General features: G+C 38.8%; 1 protein-coding gene across 4 annotated transcripts in view; it reads right to left on the bottom strand.

Moving 5' to 3' along the window:
- NFKB1 (nuclear factor kappa B subunit 1) overlaps positions 1 to 25,522 on the bottom strand; it is a 128,428-nt gene extending 102,906 nt beyond the window's left edge. Inside the window, exon 1 of one of the 4 annotated variants that reach the window (XM_037036236.1) lies at positions 25,164 to 25,522. The gene's annotated coding sequence lies outside the window, so the exon portion shown is untranslated. Of the gene's footprint in view, positions 1 to 20,993; positions 21,017 to 25,163 lie in introns of those variants that run through there. The other 3 variants (XM_037036233.1, XM_037036235.1, XM_037036237.1) reach the window with 3 other exon arrangements.
- Between the last annotated feature and the right edge of the window lie 425 nt (positions 25,523 to 25,947).

Raw genomic sequence — 25,947 nt, 5'->3', positions numbered from 1 at the left:
GGGGTGAGAACTGTCTCCCAGCTTTCTGTATGTCACACAAGTTGAGAAGCTAAGAGGGGGCCACTCTGCTGCAAATGGGCCTGCCTGGTCAGGGCACCATGGCACCAGGGGAGGTGGGCTATAGTGCACTTGTGCTGTGCTCGGCCCTTTGGTGCGCCCCACTGCTCACCAAAGCAGTGAGGAAAATGGGGAAAATGGTGGGGAAAATGATGGCAGGAAAATGGAGACAACTGTACTTGAACACAAATTTTTAAAAATTAAAAAAAAAGAAGTATTCAAAGTCATGAAAGGCAAGGACCTACATCCAAGATTACTCTATCCAGCAAAGCCATCATTTAGAATGAAAGGGCATATAAAGTGTTTCCCACACAAAATAAAGCTAAAGAAGTTTATCATCATCAAGCCATTATTGCATGAAATGTTAAAGGAACTTATCCAAGAAAAAGAGGATCTAAAATATGAACAGTAAAATGACAACAAACTCATGACTATCTACAACCAAACCTAAAAAACCGAAACAAAAAACAAACTAAACAAACAACTATAACTGAAACAGAATCATAGAAATGGAGATCACATGGAGGGTATCAGTGGGGGAAGGGGAGAATGGCAGAAAAGGTACAGGAAATAAGAAGCATAAATGGTAGGTACAAAATAGACAGGGGGAGGTTAAGAATATTATGAGAAATGGAAAAGCCAAAGAACATATATGGACAACTCATGGATATGAACTAAGGCGAGGGTTGGATGCTGGTAGGAGTAGGGATACAAGATGGAGGGAGATAAAGAGGAGGAAAAAAAATGGGGCAACTGAAATAGCATAGTCAATAAAATATACTTAAAAAATAAAACGGCAACGAAAACACACAAAAAATAGGAGCCCTTATTCTTAAGGCTCTAGTCTCAGATTTAATCAACTGCTGAGAGATATGAATATACTGCAAGCCCTAGTAATCTGCTGCCCAGAGGGCCTAAGGAAAATGAACAGCCACAGTGTCAGATAAAAATAGTATCTAAAATCACATGCAATTTGGATTCATTTACTTAAGAAGTATCTTTATCATTATTTTAAATATAGGTTAGTATTTAAATTGACTAAGATCAAATTTTAGATATATTACATGAAAAGTGTAAAAAGATAAAAAGAAGGTTGAAAGCAAACATTAATTCCATAAAGCACTAACAGGCAATTGGGACTGGGGCTGAAAATGTTAGCTGCCCACCAAAATTTGTTCTCTCTTTTCTCACAGAAAGAGAGTTGCAGCTGGAATAGTGAGTGACTTCTTAGCTAGGGCACACCCCACACTGCCTTGGAGTTCGGGATGGCCATGAGGAACTGTTCACCAGTGGAATGTCAGAACTACCATGTGTCACCGCCAGGTCCAGGCTTAAGGCCCCTGACATGGTTTTGTTTTTCTCTTTCCCACTGAATAAAACCTAGACATGAAGACAGAGCTACCGCATAGATGATGGTGAATAGCAGGCAGCTAAGGCAGGTGGTGATGTGAGAAAGATTGTTCTTTAACTCAGTGTATTGCTGGATCTCCTTAAAACAGTTTATCCCTCACCCTAATAAATACATTACCCAACACTTCAATAAGGACGAAATCATCAAAAGAAGACCCTAATATTCAATGAAACCTTCTAGATGCCCACTAGAGCCCTGTGTGACTACTGAGGAGTGAGACAGCCTCGTGAGGACTCCTAGTGGGACACAGAACAGTGGCCAACTTCAACAAAGGGGGATGGGGCAGCTTTCAATCCTATGGAACAGGAAGTCCATGCAGATTTGCAAGAAGTATTAGTCCAAAGAAGAAATTACTGATTGAAGATTTAAAAACGGCTGTCATCAATGAAGACAAGGAGTTAAAAAGGGAGTATGTGATTTGATACCATAAAGAGAAATTAAGTCATGTGAAATCAAGGAGTTTTGCCATTGCCACGTGTATGACTTGATATACACCGCAATTCACTGTGGTCAGTTTCTTCATCTGCAAAATGACAGAGCTTGATGGGATGGACTTTTGAAAGGAACTCAGAATGTTAATTAGCTAATTAGCTAATTAACTTAGCTAATAAATGTTTATTCAAAAAACAAATCATGCCCTGGCTGGTGTAGCTCAGTGGATTGAGTGCGGGCCTGTGAACCACACGACCGTGGCTTGATTCCCAGTCAGGGCACATGCCTGGGTTGCAGGCCAGTTCCCAGCAGGGGACTCACAAGAGGCAACCATACACTGATATTTCTCTCCTTCCCTTCCTTGCTAAAGATAAATAAATAAATCTTTTAGAAAAATCATTAGCCTAATTTTCAGTTATATGGGAAATACAAGTAAAACAGTATTACAACACAGTGGTAATACCGGTTACATTCCATGTAAAAAAAATCCTTATTCCTAGAATACAACAGGACCTCAATCCCACCCATCCCCCAAATAATAAAAATAAAAGCATCATTTGTTTTGTCATTAGGCTTTCTATAATCTGGGCTGATCATTAGAATCCTCTCAAATAATTTTAGCCCACAGTATCCAAAAGCAGAGATGAGGCTGTTGACTTGTTAAACCTCCAGACACATTCAGTACCTCTATTATATTCTATATATTTATATTTTTAAACTTGCAGATGATTTCCTGACCTTTGAATGCATAAATTTATTTTTTTAAATTAAAAGTTTTTTTAACTTAAATTAAAAATTTAAAATTTTATATTAGTGTCTTAGTTCTTTCTCTTTCATAAAAATTTCTTGCTCAATACCTTGCCCCACCCAACCAACACCACCTGTCCCCAAAAGCTGTCATCCTGCTCTCTATCTATGGGTTTGTCTCTATTTTGCTTGTTAGTTCAGTTTGCTCATTAGATTCCACGTGAGTGAAATCAATAGTACTCGCCTTTCTGTGACTGACTTATTTCACTTAGCATAATGGTCTTCAGGACTACCCAGGCCATTGTTGCAAAGGGTAAAATGTCCTTCTATTTTACAGTCAAGTAGTGTTCCATTGTGTAAATGTACCACAACTTTGTTATCTACTTATCTGTTCATGGGCCCTTGGGCTGCTTCCAAATCTTAGCTATTGTATATAACACGGCGACACATTTAATATGAAGCAGCCCTCACCCTAATTTAAAAAATTCAACTAAATCTACTTTATTAGAACTGATGCAGGGTTATTATCATGGTCACTATTGTAGTGAAAACCTTAATCAGCCTAAATTGTAGGCACTGAATGAACCACCCAATTGCACACAGTCCTCCATCCAGCAACCTTGCCATGCACAAATGTGTGCTGAGGGACTCAGTTTTAAAAGCCCAATGGCAACCCCAAAGACACTTGGGTGATGGTTAAATCTAAACTTTTACACACTGTGTAAGATAGTTTAAGTTCACTACAAGGAGTTGAGGTAACAGTAACCCCAGAATGATGTCAATGTTAATTCATAATTTAAAAGTAAATGTCAAAAGAAACCAAGAATTATTTGGAGAGGATGAATCACTGAGGAATATTTGCATTAATTGTAAAGTAAGTTTAATTTAAAATTTTTGAAATACCAACAAGCCTTTGGAACTGAAGGATTAGGAAAGACCAGGGAAAGCCCCTTCTGCGCCCCTGCTTCCCCAGCCCCTCCTCTCACTTTCCCTTTGCACAGTTCTGTGCTTTTGAGGAAGGATCTTGAAACAGAAAAGGAGATACTGGGTTGACTGCTGAGATGGTGGCCTAAACTGTGCTTTTCTGTCCCCAAAGGTGAGGTTTTCAGAAACAGTTCCACACCATGGAAACAAAAATAGAAAATGTAGCTAGCTAGCAGTAAATAAAACATCTTCTTTAGTAAACTGCTTGTATTTCTCAAATGAGAAGCATAATAACTGGTTAAGTTCTGAATATGCAACAAGTTCACATGAAATGCCTAAAGAATTATTTTCTGCACCTATGTGACAATCCCATCCCTGACTTCAAAGGCTAGTGTAAGCAGTTCTTAGTGAAGGTGGCAAGACCATGGCCACCGGTTTGGACCATTAAGGATGGAGCTGGGGGCACTGCCCTCCTTATAAGTGGGGAAATTTTATAGAATCAGATACATTCGTACTTTCTGCCTGGAGCCCACTATAATAAATCATATTCTTTTCATTCTATCAGATTTTATTTTTAAAACACCCCAAACTTTTCAAACCCATTAAAATGATTTCAAGACGCACTAATGGGTCGCAATGTGAATTTTGAAAACAGAATCTGAGTTGCCATCCAGAGGGTACAGTGGGGAATCAGAGAGGTCCAGTGTCTCTCTTTTCCAGATTACATTCAACCACAGCAGACACCACTGAGGTGTAATTTTAATACCTCATCTTGAAGAGCAAGAAGGATGATATTTCAATAAAAAGTGATTTTTTTCACCATTTCTGTCTTGGGTAATAAATTAAAAAGAGAAAAATATGCTGGAGACTATTTCCACAAAGGATATTTTTTGAGGAGACATGCTATAAGGTATATGGCATGTGTACCACATATAATGTGAAACACTCCAATGAGAGTAATTTTTGACTCTGCAATTCCACTTCCAAGAGTTATGCGAACAAGTGTGAAAAAAGTAAGTACAAGGATATTTATTGCAGCAAAAAGGTAACACTATCAATATCCTGTGATAGCATATCGTTCATAATTATTTGCATTCACAGTTATATATTATATAACTATTAAAAATAGCAATTCAGGTCTATTTATAATAACATGGAGACTTTTACTCTGTAAGTTATACAATTCTATGTTTCAATTTTCTAACTCAATTATGTCATTGGAAATACATATTTTAATAGGAAAAAAGAGAAAATCAAACCTTACCCAGAATTTGAAGTTTAATTCTAACATTTTTAAGAATTATGACATATAGTGAATAAAACATGAAGTATGGAATGAGTTGAACATTTATAAGCATTACCAAAATCTTCTTCATAATAAATATAATAGAAAAAAGGTGCTGTTTATTTACATCTCACTGATGATATATTGGCTTAGTGGTGATGAAAGAAAAGTTAATGATGATTTTAGTTATCTTTCTCAAAAATACCTAATTTTTGAAATTTTTGAAAAAGAATCATTTTTGTGTCCCACCATATTTAGATTGGTATTAACTCATTTTCCATGTTTTCCACTCTTCCATCTGTTTTCAGCTCTGTTGTTTCATATGGGTGAGGTGTGAGAAGCTAACATCTACAGTGGCTACCTAGTAAGTACAAATACATTGTGCTTGGAGCTGCTATAAGATAAGGTTTCTGGTCACAAAAGAATGTCAATCTAATAGGAATGGCAGATACATATACAGTGTTCAACCATTAATTCATGCAAAGCTTAATAGCACAGTTAGTGACACAGAGCAAATGATAGTCATTTTACTATTTGGCATAATAAACAATATGTTTATGATAAATTGGGAAAAGAGACTGAGACAGTAAAAGTTTCTGACTTTCTGAGAAGGACCGAACATTTTTATTTATTTCCCATTCTACATTTATGGGGATACTGCCTCATTCCCTCTTTATCCCTGTCTTTATTACCGTTGAATAAAATGTTTGCATTTTGCCCCTGGGAACATTTGGCAATGTCCAGAGACAGTTTCAACTGTGACAGCTGGGTGGGTGTTCCTACTGGCATCTAGTGTGTAGAGGTCAGAAATACTGCTAAACGTGGTATAATGCACAGGGCAGCCCCTCACAGTAAAGAGATAGCCAACCCCAATGTCAACCCCAAGGATGAGAAACCCTGATGAATGCCATCACATCATGTCAAGTGCTTGGGTTCACATGGTGAAAGAACTAAACTTGACTGACTGCCTCCCATGAGTCAGGACTTATAGCTAATGCTTCCCATATTTCATTTCACTCTTACAATAACTGTGAGAAACATTCCCAGATGAGCAGACCGAGATTTAGAGAGAGTAAGTCATTTGCTTGGTTGACAGAGTAATCCCAGTGAATCTGACTCCACAGACTACGGTCTGTTTACTTGTTTAAGAGGCAGAAGTGATTTTCCTCCTTGACTTACACATTTATTTATTTTGTTGCAGTGTCCTGCTCCAGGACTCCTGAATATTTAGGATGGAGCTAGTCTACCCACAGCATAGCCCGAAAACCAAAACAGGGCTCTGACAAGGCACAAAACTCAACTGAGTCCTTCAGACAAAGGTGAAGGTAAAAATACCAAACAATGGTAACTCAGTGGTGGTTGCTTTTTGTCTGATTTTGTCTTATATCTTTTCTTTAGTCAATGAAAATATCCTTCTTTCAGAGGACAGAAGAAGAATAAAGAGATTCTCTCTGAAACATGTCCATAGAAAACACCAAATTCACCAATGGTATGATAAAAGTATGTATATATTTAAAAGTAAAATATATTGAAGTGCTCCTTGAATATTTTCCTCCTTTCACTAAGCTAGCCATTTATTAAAAATACTGATATTATGTATTAGTAGAGACACCAAAGTATACGGAGGGATGCAGTCCCTGTACTCACAGAGTTTATAGTTGGGGTAGATGGAAAGGAATGGACAAAAATCGCAACTCCACCCAACAAAAGGATAAATCTGTTTCTCCACCCCTTGAGTCTTGGCAGGCCTGTAGCTTTCTCTAGCCAATGGAATGAGACAAGTGTGAGTTTTAAACGTAGGTTTCAAAAGATCTTGAGACAACATTATTGCTTCCATGTAACACTGCTGCCATGTGAACAAGCCTGGGCTGGCTCACTGGGGGAGGAGAGACCACCTGGAGCAGAGTGGGGAAGTCCTAGCCGAGGCTTCCCTACACCCGTCACCACCAGCTGAGCAGCCAAAAGATTTCAGAGATCAGCTGAGCCAGCCCAGACCAGATGACCTAGACAGCCCACTGAATGGGGAGAAAGAACACATGTTTGTGTTTTAACTAGCTTTGTACAGATTTTTATAAGCAGCAGGAGCTAATTAAAACAACAGTTTAGTAAGACCAATAGGCAAAAGTCACGCAACATGGTAAGCGTTGTGGGAAATGGACGTATGTGGGGCATGGGTTAGTCATCCTGGTAATTCAGTAATTACACTTTCTTTATTAGGGTCCTATTCAGTTAGCATGATAAACAATATGCTCATAATAAAAAGGGAAGAGAATTTGAGACTGTAAAAGTTGTACTGTCATTTTTGAGGGCTTACTCAGTTCCCAACTGAACAAAACAAACAAGTGCATTAATTAAAAGACACTGTGGTATACACAGAAATAAAATTAGTACTGTTAACCTTAAAAATGTAAATAGTAATAAACTGCTGTTAGCTTTAAACAGTGACACCATTATAAAACAAGTTAATATTACGTTTAATCCCTTCAATTCTCCAATATTGAAAATGAAATTCATCATTCCTGTAGCAATGGCCCCCATTCATGACTTCCTAATTTCTGTAATATGTCATTTTGTCAGGTATTCAAGGTCAACAGTTCGGTCTCTCTTTCCTTTCCCCCCCTTTTTATCTTACACATATCCAGTCAGTCAATTCTGCTCATTTGGGAGGGGGTACTATTTCTTGTATCTCCTTCTCTGTTCCAGTTCTACTGTTTCATTCTACTTAACCCTTCATTGCTTCACCTCTGAATGACAATAAAAACCTCCCTACTGTTCTCCCTTATTGTAGCATTATTTCTTCCTTAAGTTTCTTTTACATTTTTGCCATATTGCTTAGAAGATGGTCGAGGGCCTTCAACCACTCAGCACACTACATTAAATTAAATCATAACGTCACCTATTATTATTCTATCCTAACCAAATCCTCTACTATAGGCACACCTACCACTCAAAAACACCTTGCTCATTTCCATCCTGTATATTCGTTCAAGACACATGCTGCCCCCTGAAATGCCATCATTCCTACTTAAATTCTACCCATTCCTCAAGCCCCCACTCACATCTGAGCTCCACCAAGAAACCCTGTATTTCACCTCTAACCCATAGCTTAGTAGTCCACCTAAGTGCTTCAGTATATTGGTGATTTTACACTTGACAACATACTATTCTACAGCAATTTAATTTTATTCTTACCATATTCTTAAGTGAATATAAATGCCTAAGAGTAGGAATGAGAGTTTTTATTTCTGATACTTCCAAATAGGTAAACATTAAGTACTTTTTAATTAATGTTGTATTTTTTTAAATAATTTATTTATTTATTTTTAGAGAGAGGGGAAGAGAAGGAGAAAGAGAGGGAGAGAAGCATCAACGTGTGGTTGCCTCTCATGAGTCCCCTACTGGGGACCTGGCCTGCAACCCAGGCATGTGCCCCGGCTAGGGATCGAACCGGCGACCCTTTGCTTCACAGGCCTGCACTTAATCCACTGAGCTACACCAGCCAAGGCTAATTAGTGTTGTATTAATGGCAAGAAACACTGCAACTTCAGGTTTGTCAAAATATGGACTTATGGTTTCAGTCATGACAGAGTAACAATTATTGAACTTGCCTCCTTGCCATACTCACCTGTAAAACTATACTAAATGCTTGAAGCAATGCATTTAAGACAGGACAAAAGACAGCATAGGGTTGAACACTATCCATAAGAGAATAAAAATATTTGAGGTGAGCTCCAAATTCACTTTTGACTGTGGCCATGTTCCAAATCATGAGACAAGGATGTAGAGCCCCAAGGGAGAAGCAATCTCACTGGGCAGGGTATCAGAAAGGAAGGATTCACACAAAAAAGAGGCTTACTATTTGGCTAGCTACCAAATATTAAACCAAATATTAAGCTATGCTTGTACAGGACAAGACTCTGCAAAGCCCACTAGAAAACAGATGCTTGAGATCTAAGAGCTGAATGAGAATTCCACGTGTTTCTGGAACTTCTAAGAGACACTGCAGTTTCCATTACCCAAGGTGAAGAGATGTCAATGAACAATCTGAGCATTCAGTTGTGGTCTCAGGAGGACCATGCAATAGGAGTAAGGGACATACCCTACAATAAGGGCCACTCTACGCCCATCTCAATCAAACCAGGTGATTCACCGGTAAACTTACTGTTTGTTACAACAAAACTCATTGTTCTTTAAAGAAGAAAAAGATCTATACTCTGTAAAAGTAGTATCCACAGCATACAATAAAAAATAGCAAAACATGCAGAGAAGTAGGAAAATATGACTTACTATGACTTTAAAACTGCTAATACCAGTATGTTTGAGAATGTAAAGAAAAAGATGCATATAGTGAATGAACAGATAGGAAATCTCAGCAGAGCAACTGGAACTCTTAGAAAAAGATTCAATGAAACAATGAAATGAAGAAGATTCTAGACTGAAATGAAGCTTCACTAGGTGGACTTAGCAGCATATTGAACATTGTGAAAGAAAGGATCCATAAACTTGAAGAATGGTCAATAAACTATATCCAATCTGAAGGACAGAGAAAATGGCAGAAAGAATTAAGACCCCTTCAGTGACCTCTGAGGCAATATTAAGTGGCATGTAATTTAGAGTCCTAGAAAGAGAGAGGAGTACAAGAAAAAGTACTGAATAAATAATTGTCAGGAATTTTGACACTTGAGACTTCTGGCCAAGAGGAGTCAGTAGACACACTGAGTCTCCTCACCCAACCAAAAGAAGGACAACAAATTTAAAAACAAATAGCAACCAGAACTGACAGAAAATCAAACTGTAGGGAAGTCCAACAACCAAGGAGTTAAAGAAGAAACATTCATCCAGACTGGTAGGAGGGTGGAGACAGGCAGCTGGGTGGAGAGGACTCTCAACAAGGCAGCAACTAGAGGACCAGGTCGGGCAAGGCTGTGGCTGGTAGGCTGGGTGGTCCCACATTTGCCTGCAGATAATCCAAAAGGACCAACTGGGGAGTGAGACAGACAGAAAAACTCAGGGTCCCAGCACAGGGAAATAAAGTTTCAAAGACTCTGACTGAAAATACCTGTGGGGGTTAAGGCATGAGAAACTCCCAGCCTCACAGGAGAATTCACAGGGGAGACCCACAGGGTCCTACAACATACACAAACCCACCTACCTGGGAATCAGTACCAGAAGGGCTCAATTTGATTGTGGGTAGCAGGGGGAGTAACCGAAAAGCGACAGAGAGTGGAGCAAGGGGCATTGTTCCCTCCTGGACCCCTTCCCCACATACGGCATCACAATGCAGCAATGTGGGTTGCTCCACCCTGGTGGGCACCTAAGGCTCTGCCCCTCACTACGTAACAGGCATGGGGAGACAAAAAATAATGATCCAAATGAAAGAAAAGATCAAAGCTTCAGAAAAATACAACTAAGTGACAAAGAGATAGCCAACCTATCTGATGCACACTTCAAAACACTGGTAATCAGGATGCTCACAGAATTGGTTGAATTTGGTTGCAAATTAGAGGAAAAAAATGAAGGCTATGCAAAGTGAAATAAAGGAAAATATACAGGGAAACAACAGTGACAGGAAGGAAACTGGGACTAAAATCAATGGTTTGGAGAAGAAAGAAAGAAGCATTCAACCCAAACAGAATGAAGAAATAAGAATTCAAAAAAATGAGGAGAGGCTCAGGAACCTGCAGGACATCTTTAAACGTTCCAACATCTGAATCATAGGGGTACCAGAAGGGGAAGAGGAAGAGCAAGAAATTGAAAACTTATTTGAAAACATAATGAAGGAGAACTTCTCTAATCTGGCAAAGCAAATAGACTTCCAGGAAGTACAGGAAGCTGAGAGTCCCAAAGAAGTTGGACACCAAGGCACATCATAATTACATTAGCCAAGATTAAAGATAAGGAGAGAATCTTAAAAGCAGCAAGAAAAGGAGAGTGTTACCTATAAAGGAGTTCCCATAAAACTGTCTGCTGATTTCTCAAAAGAAACCTTGCAGGCAAGAAGGGGCTGGAAAGAAGTATTCCAAGTCATGAAAGGCAAAAACCTACATCCAGGATGACTCTATCCAGCAAGCTATCATTTAGAATGGAAGGGAAGATAAAGTGCTCCCAAGATAAGGTCAAGTTAAAGGAGTTCATCATTAGCAAACCCTTATTGTATGAAATGTTAAAGGGACTTATCTGAAAAAAAAAGAAGATAAAAAACATGTATAGTAAAATGACAGCAAACTCACAATTATTAACAACCACACCTAAAACAAAAACAAACTAAGCAAACAACTAGAACAGAACAGAACCACAGAATGGAGATCACATGGAGGGTTAACAACAGGAGAGTGGGAGGAGGAGGAAGGGGGAAAAGGTACAGAGAATAAGTAGCATAGATGGTAGGTAGAAGATGGACAGGGGGAGGTTAAGAATAGTATAGCAAATGTAGAAGCAGAAGAACTTATATGTATGACCCATGGACATGAACTAAAGGGGGGGAATATGAGTGGGAGGGGGTGTGCAGAGGGGAATAAAGGGTGGGGAATGAGACAACGATAATAGCATAATCAATAACATATATTTGAAAAAGAACAAAATAATTGTCAGGAATTTTAAAATTTAACAAAAATCAAACCATAAATATAAGAATCTCAAAGATCTCCATGTTGGATAAAGACAAATAAAACCATGCTTGGTCACATTATAGCCAAACTGTTAAAAACTAATGCTAAAGAAAAAAATCCTAAAAGCATCCAGGGGCAAAGGGGAAGTAAGATAAGTATGACGGCTGACTTCTCATCAGAAATAATAATGAAAGTGCAAAAGAAAAAAAATTAGTGTACAATTCTATACTCAGAAAAACATCTTTAAAAAATAAATTTATGATGGACTCACATGAACAAGTATAAAGGACACATGGACAATAACTAAGGTGGGGGCGGAATTGGGAGGGAGGTGGGGAACACTGAGGGGGCAGGGCTGGGAATATAAGACAGAAAACTGTACTTGAACAAGAATTAAATAAAAATTAAAATGAAAAAAAGAAAAAAGAAAAAAATTGAATTTAAAATTGACATGTCTTAAAGAGCTGAGAGAGTTTATCATTATCAGGCCTGCTAAAATACATGTTAAAGTTCTTCATGCTAAAGGAAAATGATACCAGATAGAAATTTGGACCTATATGAAAGAATGAAAATGCCAAATATGATGAGTATGTATGTGAGTATAAAACATTTTTTCTTGTTCTAAAAACACAATCTATTTAGGAGTCTATAACATATGCATAAGTAAAATGTATAATAAACAGCACACATGAAGAGGACACTGTAGCCATCAGGAGAAGAAATATCACCAGGGACAAAATAGAACATTTCATAATAATAGAAGTGTCAATTCATCAGGAAACAAGAATAATCTTAATGTGTATGTAAGAGCTTCAAAATATATGAAGCAAAGAATGGCAGAACTTAAGGAAAAAAACAGAAATATCCACAGTTAAGATTTTTAACAATCCTCTGTCAGTAACTGATAAAAATAAATCAACAGAACATCAGTAATGACATAGAAAATGTAGGAACACTATCATTAATCAAATTAACTTAAGTGCATGTATAGAACGCTCCACCAATGACTGCAGAATACACATTCTTTTCCAGTGCACACTAAACATTCTCCAAGATAGACCATACATTGGAACATAAAACAAGTCTCAATAAATGTCAAAGAAGTGAAATCATATATACATGTTATACAAACACAATGAAATTAAATTAGAAACTAGTAACAGAAAGCTATCTAGAAAATCCTGAAATATATATAATTAAGCCATGATGTTATACAGGTATCAGGAGAGGTGCTTCTTAGAATCAAGAGAACATAGTAAATACAAGCTCATTATTCTGCATGGAAAAAGCGTATCAATTCTGGCTGTATCATGATTACTATAAACATGGGGGACAGGGATTTTCTTGGAGAAGTGACTAGAATGAATTCTAATGCATTCCAAAAGGAAAGAAAAAAAGAAAATCTTTCCCTATGGTTGTTTTCTTAACCATAGATAACTGAAATTTTTATAATCAAAATCACATTTTGGGCTTTTTCTAATCACATAATTGTCATGTATACCAAATGACAGGCTCCATTTCAAGCAAAATTTCTTACTGTCAGCACTAAAGTAGGATAAAATCTATTGAGTATAAATTTGTACACCTAGAGAAATTCTCTAACATTGATACTAAATTAGATAAAAACTTACATTCTACAATTTAAGTCACTCATGAGATATTGTTGCCTTCCATTTCTGCATGAAAAACAAAGTTTGAGATGTTTCGTTCAGGTGGCATAGAAAGGATTTTGACTTAATGGACTTTGTTCTGAACCTTTTGCTTCCACATTTCTAATTCTACATATTTCTTCCCCCCTCCCCCAAAATAGTGTACACATAGCACAGAGGATTTTTAAGGCAGTAAAAATACTCTTGTATAATAGCATAACGATGGAGATAGGTCATTATACATTTGTCCAAACCCACAGAATGCACAACAGCAGAGTCAACAATGATGTAAAACTATGAATGATGTAAAAACACAGGCCCATCAATTGTAGGAAATGTACCACTGTGATGGGGATGTTGGTAAAGGGAGGGGCTACATGCATATAAAGGGCAGGGGATGTATGAGAAAGTTCTGTACTTCCCCCTCAATTTTGCTGTGAACCTTGAATTGCTCTAAAAAAAATTAATCTTAATTTAAAAACAGACTATGGCTAAATTTTAACTTCACATCTGGCCTTTGTCCTGAGTATCATTTTGGAGTATTTGTATTTTCAGACTGAGCAGGAGGTAAACCTCAAGGATTATATTCTTTTGACCAAATATAGAACAACTGATCAAGTTCTTTAAATATGAATATGATGACTTTAGTTTGAATTTTCATTATTAATCTTCAAATATCAATAAAAATATATCCTCTGTGTTTTAAAAGAAAAAGGATTCTTCATAGATGGAGAGCAGGATAGCAGCTAAGGTTGGTGGGGGCTGTTAGAGGAATTGAAAAGGAAAAAGGACTCATAGACATGGACAACAGTGTGGTGACTGATGGGGGAAGGAGGATACAAGAGGACTAAATGGTAATGGATAAATACAATAAAAAGGAGAAAAAAATAAAAAAGAAGGCTTCATCAAGTGAGCCTTTGTTCTAAGGATATGGTGGCCATCGGTTTGGAGGGAGAAGGGTTTCCTTGAATAAATAATCACAATGATGACCTTCCAATCACACAGACACATGTGATAATCTGCAAGCATCAAAATCAGGCCTTATACAGGGACTGTTCAGGCCATAAGTGTAGTTATGAAGGCTTTTCCACACTGACCATGCATATAAACCTTTCCATTTATGCAGATACTAATGTATAAAGTAAGTAGGAAAGAAATAGATGAACTACACTCTCTTCTGTGTCTGACAAGGTCTAATGCGAATTCTCCTTTCTCCCCTATTTCTTTGTTAGTGATCCTTTGGCAATAAACAAAATAGTTACTCAAACTCACAAATGATAAGTTAATGTAAAAATATGATTTGTTTGATATTTTTACTAACGTATTTTGTTTAATGAGGAAATCTGGAACAAACAGACCTAGAGCTTTTAACCTTAGCAGAGTTCTTATTTATATGAAGCTCATTATTAGCATCTTGGAGTGATTAATTAATTTATTCAGTCAATTCTCTGTTGTACGTAGATGAACATGAGTCATGGAATCCACACCCATGCAATCCAAACACAGTCATTAATGAAGCTTTTTAAAGGATAGTGGTCCTGACCAAGAAGAGCAGAAAGGGCGTTTGTGGGGTATTGTGTCTAGAACACTACCTAGGTCAAGTGCATTCACTTTGAGATAAATCATTAAAACTGTACTGTTATAGTCTATGGCCATACCACCCTGAACGCGCCCGATCTCCTCTGATCTCGGAAGCTAAGCAGGGTCGGGCCTGGTTAGTACTTGGATGGGAAACTGTACTGTCATAATTTCTGCACTTGTTTTTGGTGATGCTTCTATTTTAAAAAGGTTAATGTAAAAAGAAAACAATTTTAAACTGAAAACTTTACATGATAATAAGCTCCATCAAGTCATGGATTTCTGTCTTATTCAACATTGTATTTCCAGTACCTGGAACCTGACACACAGAAAGAACTCAACACATATCCAAGTAAGTTAACGGTTAAAAAAGAAATCCTACTATGCAGGGTAGACAGCTTATAGGGGAAGCAAAGCTTCCCCTACCCCGCCTCGGTTACCTCCACAGTCCTGCTTTGCAGAGTGATTTACTTTTTAATCTGTAACTTTCTCTGTTTGGTTTTCCTGGGGGTTCTTTTCAATGCCAAATATTGGGTTGGCCAAAAAATCCATTACATTTTTTTCATAAAATAAAAAAAACATTTTTCATTTTCACCAATAACTTTATTGATTTAGATATAGTCAGTATGTCAGCTACCTCCCACTTCTAGTGGGTAGAGGCCAGGGGTGCTGCTAACCACTTTCCAATGCAGAAGACAGACCCTCAGCAGAAAATTATTTGGCCAAAATGTCAATAGTAGCAAGAAACTTCACAAACCACTTATGACATGTTCGATCAGCCACAGCACTTTCTCTGTACACAGCACAAATCTTTTATCTGCATTTTTACCTTTCTTGAAATAATAAAGCATGATACACTGAAAACTGAAAATGTTGCTTCTTCCACATTCAATATTAAAATGGCTGCACAAAAATTCACCAATTTTGATGTTTTTTTAAATGCATACTGACACGATAGCTGCCACAATATAAGCTAACAAAATTGTTTTAAATGAAGTTAAAGACAATTAAGCACCACTAGAGCCATAGTATGGAAAAAACATAATGGACTTTTTGGCCAACCCAATACTATGCTTATAACTCTTTTCTTAACTTATCAGTTTTAGAAATTTCGTTCTTTCCATGAGATGAGGACTCAGATCACAGCACTACCCCTCCCTTTTCTTCTTCTCCCAAATACAGTAATAATTAGTGAGACCTTGAACCAATTTGTAATTCAAATATTGAATTTTATATTCAATTTCTGTACCATTTGCCTTCAATTAGGTATTTCAATTAGTAATTTCTTCTTTGGAGAAATACTAATATGAGTTCATAGTAGAGACTAATTAATAATGAAAATATGCAACCCCTGAAACATCTGGATGTCAGGAAGAAACTAGAATGGGGTCATGAATGACAACGCAACCCAAACAATTGGATAGTTCCTTATATTTATCACATTAATAATCAAGAATTGTCTTTAACTTCTCATGTGCATTTTTAAGTGGATCTATCTGAATATGGCAAGAAAATCTGAAATCTTCTAAATAACAGTATTATATCAAAGGAAGAAATAATTTTAGAGGAAGATGCTCAGTTAGTCTGACTCATTTTTTTACCGAGAGAAAATGAGACTCAGAGAAGTTAATTAAATTGCCTGATCCACATAGTGTGAATAATAGCAGTCTTTTTTTTAACTCTCACCTGAGGATATGCTGATTGATTTTAGAGAGAGAGGAACGGAGAGAGAGAAAGAGAAATGTCCATTGGTTGCCTCTAGTACCTACTCTCAATCTAGGTGTGTACCCTGACAGGAGATCAAACCCACAACTTTTGGGTGTATGGGACAGTGCTTCAACCAACTGAGCAACCTGGCTAGGGCTACAGTCTATTGATATTTTGTCTAGTTATTTACTTAGTCATTCAGCAAACTTATCGGGTGCTCTCCAAATAAAAAGAAAGATGAAGTCCCTGCCTTGAAGATATTTTCTGTCTGGAATGCAAAAGAAGTCAAGAGAACATGGACAGGGTGACATATATAACTCTTTACGGGCAGGTCAGGGAGAGTAGCTAGAGGAGGGAGAGGGCAATGGTGATGGCTGAACCGTGCCTGAAGTTAGCAGTCAGTACAACGGCTAAGAAAGGAAGGGCACTCCTCACACAAGGTGCACATATGCAGAGGCTGTCAGAGAAAACATGGTGGACAAGGAACTGAAAATTGATGTGGATCATATGAGAAATAGGCGCCGGGTGAAGAACAAGGAAGGGAGGTGGGGTGTGCAGGAATCAGCTTGTGAAGACAATGGAGATTCATTTCAGAAATATGAAGATTGTGGCATGATCAGACTTGCACTTTAGGAAGCTGACCCTTGTGCTGGAATGAAGGATGGAATAGAAGCAAGAGGTAATTCATTAGGAGACAGTGCAAGAATGAAACTAGAAATTCAGTGAGGAAGAAATGGACACTGGAGATGAGGAGGCAGCTGACCTAACAGAACTTGGGGACTGATGAAAGAGATAAATGAGTGTGCATGAAGAACAGGTTCCTAGATTTCTGGCATGAGAAACCTACTGAGTAGACCATAGTGAGTTAACGACTACATTCCCTAGGGTGCTAGGGTAGCAATTTGGTCCATGGGGATGATGATAAATTGGATATTCACATATTGATGGGGACATCTATGTAAGGATACATAAGTGCCTCAGCAATAAAATTACTGTTTTCTATAGCTTGCCTTGAATGATTGGGCTCCTTCAGTGTAACAGATATTTATTTAATATAGCAGGACTGCCCCCACAAATCATCCATTTATTTCAATATAAGAGTAAAACCTATTTAAACAACTTGGACTAATTCCTATTTGGCTATTTTAGTGGACTTTCTAAGAGAAATGGGATACTTTCCCTGCTCATCATTGACAAAGAACTAGGGTAAAAGACTGGGAAGGTAATGTTTAAAATAGTCAGGAAATATTACAATGTTCTAAGGTACGCTTGTTAAATTCAGTTAAATGTCTAAAAGTGGAAATTGGGTAAACACATGGAGAGAAACTATAAAGACATTATTTCACATGAATGCTATAGTATGGCCTGAGAGCAAGGAAGTACATTAAATTGTTGTCAACATACCATGTTTCTGATTTTAATTTCCCAGGTAGTTTGAAGTTTGCTTAATCACAACTGACTTCTAAAGTGTTTTCCGCCCTGGTTAGTGTGGCTCACTTGGTTGGAGCACTGTCTCATAACTGAAAGGTTGTTGGTCTGATTGCCAGTCAGGGCCCATACCTAGGTTGTGGGTTCCATCCCTATTCTGGGAACATAGGATCCCCGGTCTGGGGGTGCACAGGAGGAAACCAATCCCTGCTTCTCTCTCACACTGATGTTTCTCTCTCTTTCCCTCTCTCTTTAAAAGCAATGAAAAAAAATGTCCTCAGGTGAGGATAAAATTAAAAATACAGTGTTTTCAGGACACGCAGGAAATGATCATTGTTTTTAATTAATTAAAAATAAGATAATTCACAGTGAAATGCCTATAAAAAAGTTCTATTGAAGGGCAACCTCTCTATCTCCTTCATTATGATCCTCCCATTGTTATTCACAATATACAAAATTTACCCCTTTCTCTAGAATTCCGATTCACTTTCTACATTATTTTCCTTTTTCACATTCAAGTCAATAATAAAATTCAAGATCTAATTTTTAAAGAGCTTTCCATCTTAAACTTTTATCTATGCTTTCATTATCATTTGTTTTGACCAAATTTTTCAAGACTCAGGTTTGAAACATAGACACCTAAGAATTTACATACCTCATCATATATTAGCATAATAAAGGAGTTAAATGAGGTATGGGACTCTATATTTTTAGCTCTTATTAGTCCATCTTCTACAAAAAGCATTTTCCCATGCCTTCTTGGTTGACTTAAAGTTAGCAGTGTGAGTACATTTCAAAAAAAATAATCTTGTCACCCTGGATGGTGTGGCTGAGTAGATTGAAAGCTGGCCTGTGAACCAAAGGGTCACTGGTTCGATTCCCAGTCAGAGCACATGCCTGGATTGTGGGCCAGGTCCCCAGTTGGGGGTGTGCCAGAGGCAACCACACATTGATGTTTCTCTTCCTCCCTTCCCTTGTCTCTACAAACAAATACAATCTTTAAAAAAATAATCTTTTCTCTTTCCCAGATATTTTATGTTCAGTTTTAATTTTACATAAACCAATTGTTTTGTGCATTCCCTTAAGTACTCCCCTGAAATCCAACAGAACTACAATACACTAAGTGTAATGTATATTCTTTACCTTCTTCATGTTTCTTCTTTTCTACTTTAAACTTTTTCTATATGAACAGCCAACTATACTCCTTCCATACTTTCACATCTTTATTTTAACTGCGTGAGCCATACAAGTGTTTGTGTTACACAGACAGCATTACACAGACCCTGAAAGTTGTAAGGGACTCTTTTCCTTTCACCTCACTACCCCAGCTAGCCCCATGTATAAGAAAAAGACACTGAAGTTTTATACATCAAGTCTTAATGATCAAATACCAATAAATGGTTAAATCCTAGAAAATAATCCTGTACCTAAGTTAAGAATGGGCAAAGAAGTTCTTCAAATACGAATAAGACATGAGTCAGGATTTCATGTTAAAACATAAAAAAAATAGTCATTTCCTCCATTCCTAAAATACCTAAGACAATTAAGTCATTTATTTTCACTATTTAAATGAATTGCAGGCTTGGGCATAGAACCAATAGATAAGTAGGTTGATTAAGGAGTTTGTCATTACTTTTAATTTTTTACTTCTCTGCTTCCATACGTTAAACTGGATTTTTGGAGGTAATGAGGATACGTATGCCCTGACACTGAAATGTAGTACAAGATGTTTAGTCCAAATACTTTTAAAAAGTTGCTATTCTGACAAACAAAATTCATTATAACAATCAAAATAGTTTTTAAATGTTAATTTAAAAGGTGTGCTTAACTTTATTCAGGTTTTGTATTTTTTAAGTTCAAGTTAGCAAAGGTAAATTTCTTCTCCACATGCTAGAGAGCTGCATATATATATCAAAAGACAAAACTCTATGAAAAGTCCAACAGCTTTATTTTCCACTATAAAATGTATGAGTTGTCCTCACATTTTTTACTAGTATGGTAAAGATTAGACAATGTTACCACTTTGTGTTTTTGTTTACACTTGTCTTCACGCCCCGGAGCTGTAGGCGGAGCTGAGTATGCAGCAGAGCCCAGCAGCAGAACTGACCATCCCCTGTGCCCCTCCCACAGGGAAGCCATGGTCAGAGGACCCGGACTGTTCTGTAGCAGACAAGCACCATGCTACTCACTCTCAGGGAGCTTGACAACACCTTTACAGTGCAGCTGTTATTACATAAGTAAACATTCAGTTTCTTCCTCAATTTGTTGGTGACGACAAAAATGATTATGCACCTATATATTTGCAAACAACTTTTAAAATTAACTTTTTAAACTTGAATGTATGTTTGTAAGTGATCTGAAGAGAGGCCAGGGTCAGAACCAGAATTAGCTGGACAGCAAAGCTGAGTGGACTGAAAGGAGCAGTTTTCACTAAAACTGCCTCTCCCTGGGGAGATGACACGGTGACACCAGGACCCAGACTGCTGGCCCAGTTCTCCTCTCTAGTCTGGACAGTGTACTTCATTCCACACATTATGTCCACACAGAATAAATGGGTATAGCCAGAGTTTCAAGGACGATTTTCTGAAAATGCTACTACTGAGGAGTAATCAACAAAACCCTGTCACGGAGGCCCAGGTTTTACAGTGTTGCAAAATCGTTAAAGTAATGACAGTGGAAAGTACAGTAAATCTTTCTAACTGCCAGCTTGTTCCTGAGGTTTCCAGCTACTAACTCCCTCCCCCCAACTTTGTATAGATGGTAGGTACTTAATTCCAGATGTCATAACATATTTGTTCTTACTTTTTGATTAATTTAGATAGGCTTTAACAATTTTGGGTTACAAAATAATGCTTGCAGCACTTTTCTGTCTTCTTTACTTGAGATACTGATATTGAAATTACAGTTTCAGTAGAGCTCAGCAAAATTCTAGCCTAGCCAAAAGTGACATTTTCTAAAACTGTATGTACACCTTTTATCATTTCAGTTACTTTATTACCTTATTTGATGAGTGCCTTTAAAACTTTGAAACTAAAAGCCATTTCTTCCCCAGTTCATAAACTCCTCTTTCAGAATGAAATGCTTTCCTTTTGGAAGGCACTGGCTACTTTTAAATAAATTACTTGTTCTAGTAAACTTGAAGTATTCTTTATATAAGAATATATTACCTAGGAAGTAAGAACCAATTATTGGCTTCTTTCTTCCCTGAAGGCAAGGCAAAATGGTGTAATTCTTGTTCTTTGCAGAAAACAGCTGCCCCTTTACAAACAAACAGAACAAAACTTATGTCATTCCTTCATTCAACAAATGTTTACTGGCTGCTCAGTGTGCACCGACAGGCACAATGTTAAGGGTCAGATACCTGTCAGTATTCACTAGATATGAGTTTTTAAAAACTGGAACTACAGGCTTTTGATTCTCTCATGTAGCTCTTTTCTCTCCTTTTTATTATTTTTTCACACTTAGGATCTCTAAGAATAAGCCATATAGAATCTTTATAGTTTTCTTTAAAGCTGTCAGTCAGAATTTTTTCCAGAGATTAAAGAAATTAAATGTATAGGTAATTTAAATTTTTTAATTATCTGTTGAAAGTACAAACCATAAGAAAGCTGGCTATAAGGGTTTTGCCCTTATGGTGAAATGTAAATGAAAAGTAATAAGCCAATTTGTATTAGGGAATTAAGCCACCCATTTCATTATTCTAATTTCAAAACAGGCAACAAATTAAAGCAGATAAAACTTCTATTACTGATAATTAAATATGACAATTACTGTAGAAAATATGAGAAGAGAATAATTGATTTCTTTTTAAAATTTAAAACAATATTCTTATGATTAATACTCTAAGTTAAACATTTTCATGCATAATCTATATTCCTGAGAATTCTATAACCTTTGAGAAATCACATCTTATATTACATACTTTGTGTAAAACTGTTGGTTTTAAATTATTCACAGTGAAACAATAAGATTTTATTTCACAATTTATTTTCTAAGCTATTAGCCGTTTTACAAGGGTAGGTCTACCAACCTCACCGGAAAATATGAAAGTCAGCTTATTAATTTGTACTCAGGAACATCTCTAATACAACAAAAACCAAAGGTATAAAGCAACTTCATCACATAAAAAATACTACCTTTTAGAAATCTAATCATTAATGAACTATCACCAAGATCAAAGTCTTGGTTATGTACCCCTTCTACCAACTCTACCAACTTATCTGGTTTCAATTATTAATATTCTTCTTTTTTTGTATTAAACACACATACAACACACACACACACACACACACACACAGTCAAGGAGCCAAACTAACTCCCAAGACCACGCCACAAACCCAGACATTCCTCTGTGAGGCTGAATGCCTCTGGTTCTTCAAACCATCAAGGTCTCCGGAGGAGTGACAGGGTCAACTCAAAGGGGTACAGAGTCTTCTGATGATTGCAGTCTTCTCACCTCTAAGAACACTGTCGTGAGTTCAGGATTTACAGTGCAAGAGGGAAAATGAGAATTAATTCCCAGAAAGCAGGGTAAACTGCCTCAATGTGGTTTACTGGTCACCAAGAAAGCAGTTGGCAATGAACTCTGATCCTACAGATAGAAGCAGAAGATTTCAGTGTCCTCCAGCACTAAAATTCCACTCTTCCTTCTCTTCCTCCTGCTCTTGCAACATGTGAACAATTAATTGCACTACCTTATATAACTCATAGTACCAAAAAGCCCCAAACAATCAAGCAAAGAAAACAACCTTCCTACTGAAGTAAATTAATGAGAAAGTTTGTGTAGCCATTGATTCTTATATAGTCATTCCTGCTAATGTGACTCTTGTTTAATCTGTAGAACAGAAGGGCATAATATCAATATTTACTCTGCCTTTCCAGAAACACTTTTTACTGCGGGCGTCTTCTATGCTCAGAACAGGACTACTAAGAAGTTCTGAAGAAGAAAAAGATGATATGTTGACTATCGAGAATCCATATGGAAACTCAGATTTTTTTAATGTATTGTTTTAAAATGTCAACTACTACTGTTTTCTTCTCCTAAGTTCAAACTAATTGAAGGTTATAAAGTAACCACTTCCCCCCAGAAGCCAGAACTTTCACCTCTTCTGAATAGGGGAATACCTCTCATTAATTAGGGAAAAAAGGAGGTCTTGCTTATCGGAAGGGAGTCCCAGATTCCTGTAGCCCCCATTCCTTAGGTAGACTCCCTATTTGCCACAATGAAGCAGTACCTGAAAGTCAAGGTAGTACTATAACTTCGTTTGTTATCTGGAAGTCTAAAGGCAGGAGTAAAAACAAACTGAGTAAATAGAGAGTTTCTCAAACTAGCTTCAATTTGTTACAAGGAACACGACAAGAGAATTATGAGGAATATGATCATTAAATCTGAAATTGTCTATTCCCAATTAATTGAGCTTTTACCAACTGCAAGGCAGTCATCACAGACGATCTTGTTTAAGAGGTAGAAGAAGGAAGTACAGAGATCAAAGCAGTGCTTACAAAGGGGAACAACTATTTTTGTATTTGTACTCCAGTATTTACTAACTGGGTTTGAAAAATAGGGGCATTTATTCAGCCCATGCCAATGCCAACTGCAGAACATAAAACTGAAATTTCAAAGTAAAAATACAAATTTCCAAATTGCCACCAACCCCTAACTGGATTATATTTTCTTCAAGAAGTCTTTCAAACAGGTTAGAAATGGTTAACTCTTCACAGCAAGCAGTATTTCAGTGCTATAATTCTACATTCAATGAGTCTTCCTTTGTGTTCGAATTTGTCCTGTAGGCTGTGGCCCAGGAAGACATTTTATCCAAACAAGCTCTAGAGAAAATTGAGGAGTTGCTGGTATATCAACATGGGTGAATAATTTCAGCAGATACCATGTTTCCATTTATCATATATGTTCCAACCTTAGCAGTTTAATTACATGATAAATGTAAAAGTCTACAAGATACAAATCTTTTTATTTCCTGGGTTCCCAAGTTAATAAGCTCATAAAATATTTTACTTTAAATCATTTATATAATTTTTTTGGTGCATAAACTGCAAAAGGATTCATCTCTAGAGAGTGCAATGTTAAAATCTGGAAAACAACATATCAGCTAAGGGCTTTATGTTAATCAAGTATCCCTTTTAAAGTTTTAATAAACATTAATGCAATTTAAAGTACTAAAAAATATTCAGTTGATGGATTTTGCTAGAAAAATAAGCATTAATTATCTTGATCCCAAGGTTTAGTGTTTACCAAAGATCACCAGTTTGTAGAATAACATTTGTATTTCAGAGTCATTAAGTGTTTTAGTAATACCTGTCATTTTCCCAGCTTATGGGCTTTATGACAGAATCTTTAAGTTAAATATAGTTATTTAATAAGCTGCAATGCTGAAAAATCTTACTTAATAAGTCTATGAAAACATCTTAAATCTTGATAATGGGATACTGTATCATTAAGTCCCATTTAAGTTTCAGGATAGACCAATAAATCAGGGCAAACATCTCCATCGGTATTTATTTTTAAAGACCGTAAGAAAACCTGTATTCAGGCTAGGCTTTATTTATATCATTATTTTTGTTTTAGAGGTCATGCACAATACATGGTACCGTTGTTCAAGTGTTTAACGTAATCGGAGCGCCTGAAAAGTGCCCTAAGTAGGTGATTTCTTTTCCCTGTTACATGCCAGGCCCGGAAGAATCAGGATCAAGCCCTCCTTAGGTCCTGAGAACAGAGGTACAGGACCTAACAGTAGGTCGGTATATTACGTCCTGGTTGGGGTATCTGCGTGTGAGTGAAGTGGGGGTTCTTTCGGAAGTAGGAGACCACGGAATAAGGCCACCCTATCAGTTTGGGGGGAGCTGGGGACGCTTTCCCAGCCGAGAGGACTGCCATGCACTTCTGCTTTCATTTCATGGAACGCCCTTAGGTGAAATCTGGTTCGGCACTGCACCAACCACCTTCCCCTCTCTCCTCCAAACCAAAGAGCACCTCGAGCCATCCCCCAGCAGGGGGTGGGGGTGGGGATTTTAGAAAAGTTTGTGCGAGTTCCCCTCCGAGTCCCGTTCCCGCGGGGCAGCAGGACGCGAAGAGATAGGAAGGACGGCCGGGGCAGCGCGGCCCTCGGGTCGGCCGGCCCCCGCCAGGTCTGGCTGAGCCTTCCCCGCGATCGCCAATCCCAAGTGCCTCCCAACGCGTGTCAACCTCCTCCTAAGCCGTAGCCCCGCAGTTAGTGCAGGAGCCGGGGAGTCCCGCGCGGCCGGAGGGGTGCGGGGCGGATAGGCGGCGGGACTCGGGCCGCGAGTGCCCGGCGTGGCCCCTGGGCGCGGATCTGGCTTACCCTGGTGGCGAGTCTGCGCTCGGCCTCGCGGTGCCTGCGGGCTCCCCCTCCGGGCCGGCGCGGGCCTGGGGGCCAGGGGAGGAGCTAGTTCGGCTGCGGGTCGGGGCCGGTGGGTTCCGGGGCGCGGGCGCGCGGTCTCGCCGGGCCGGGCCAGTCAGTGCCGCGCCATGTCGCAGCGCGGGCGGAGGGAAGCGCGGGGCGCGCAGGGGCCGGGCCGCGGCGGCGCCGCCTTCCCGGCCGCGGCGGCTCTGGCCTGGGCTGCGCGGGGCCCTCGGATCGAGGTCGGCGGCCGCTCGCAGGCCGAGGGCGGCGGCGGCGGTGGCGAGAGGCTCGACGGACGGGAAGGGCAGGGGAAGCTGTCAGCGCGTAGCCCGGCCGCTCCGGTGGCGAAACCTCCTCTTCCTGCCCCGGCTCGCTGGTGCACTTCTCTGTCTTTCTCTCTTGCTCACTCTCTCACTTCCTGGCTGGAAATTCCCACTGACGTCGAGAAAGAAGACAGACGGACACACGCGTGCACGCCGCGGGGGCGGGAGGTGGGGTCGCCGCCGGGGGTGGGGAAAGCCCGCACTTCAGGGGCGCCCTGCGCCGGGAGACCCGCCGCCCGCTGCGCTCCCGCCCCTCGGGGCCGGTACCGAGTGGAGGACGGGGAGGGCGCGGTCGGCGGCCTGGACGTCGGGGTCCCCCGCGGAGCTCCGTCTCCCCGGCCGCGCTCTTTAAGTCCCGAAGGCTGGAGCGAACGGGGACGCCCCCTGAAGACCGCGAGGGGTCACACTGTCCCGGGAAG

Source organism: Sturnira hondurensis, unplaced genomic scaffold, assembly GCF_014824575.4.
Source record: "Sturnira hondurensis isolate 20B ecotype Veracruz unplaced genomic scaffold, ASM1482457v3 Scaffold0022707, whole genome shotgun sequence".
In the NCBI taxonomy this organism is placed as follows: Eukaryota; Metazoa; Chordata; class Mammalia; order Chiroptera; family Phyllostomidae; genus Sturnira; species Sturnira hondurensis.
This window is presented reverse-complemented; position numbering and strand designations above follow the sequence as displayed.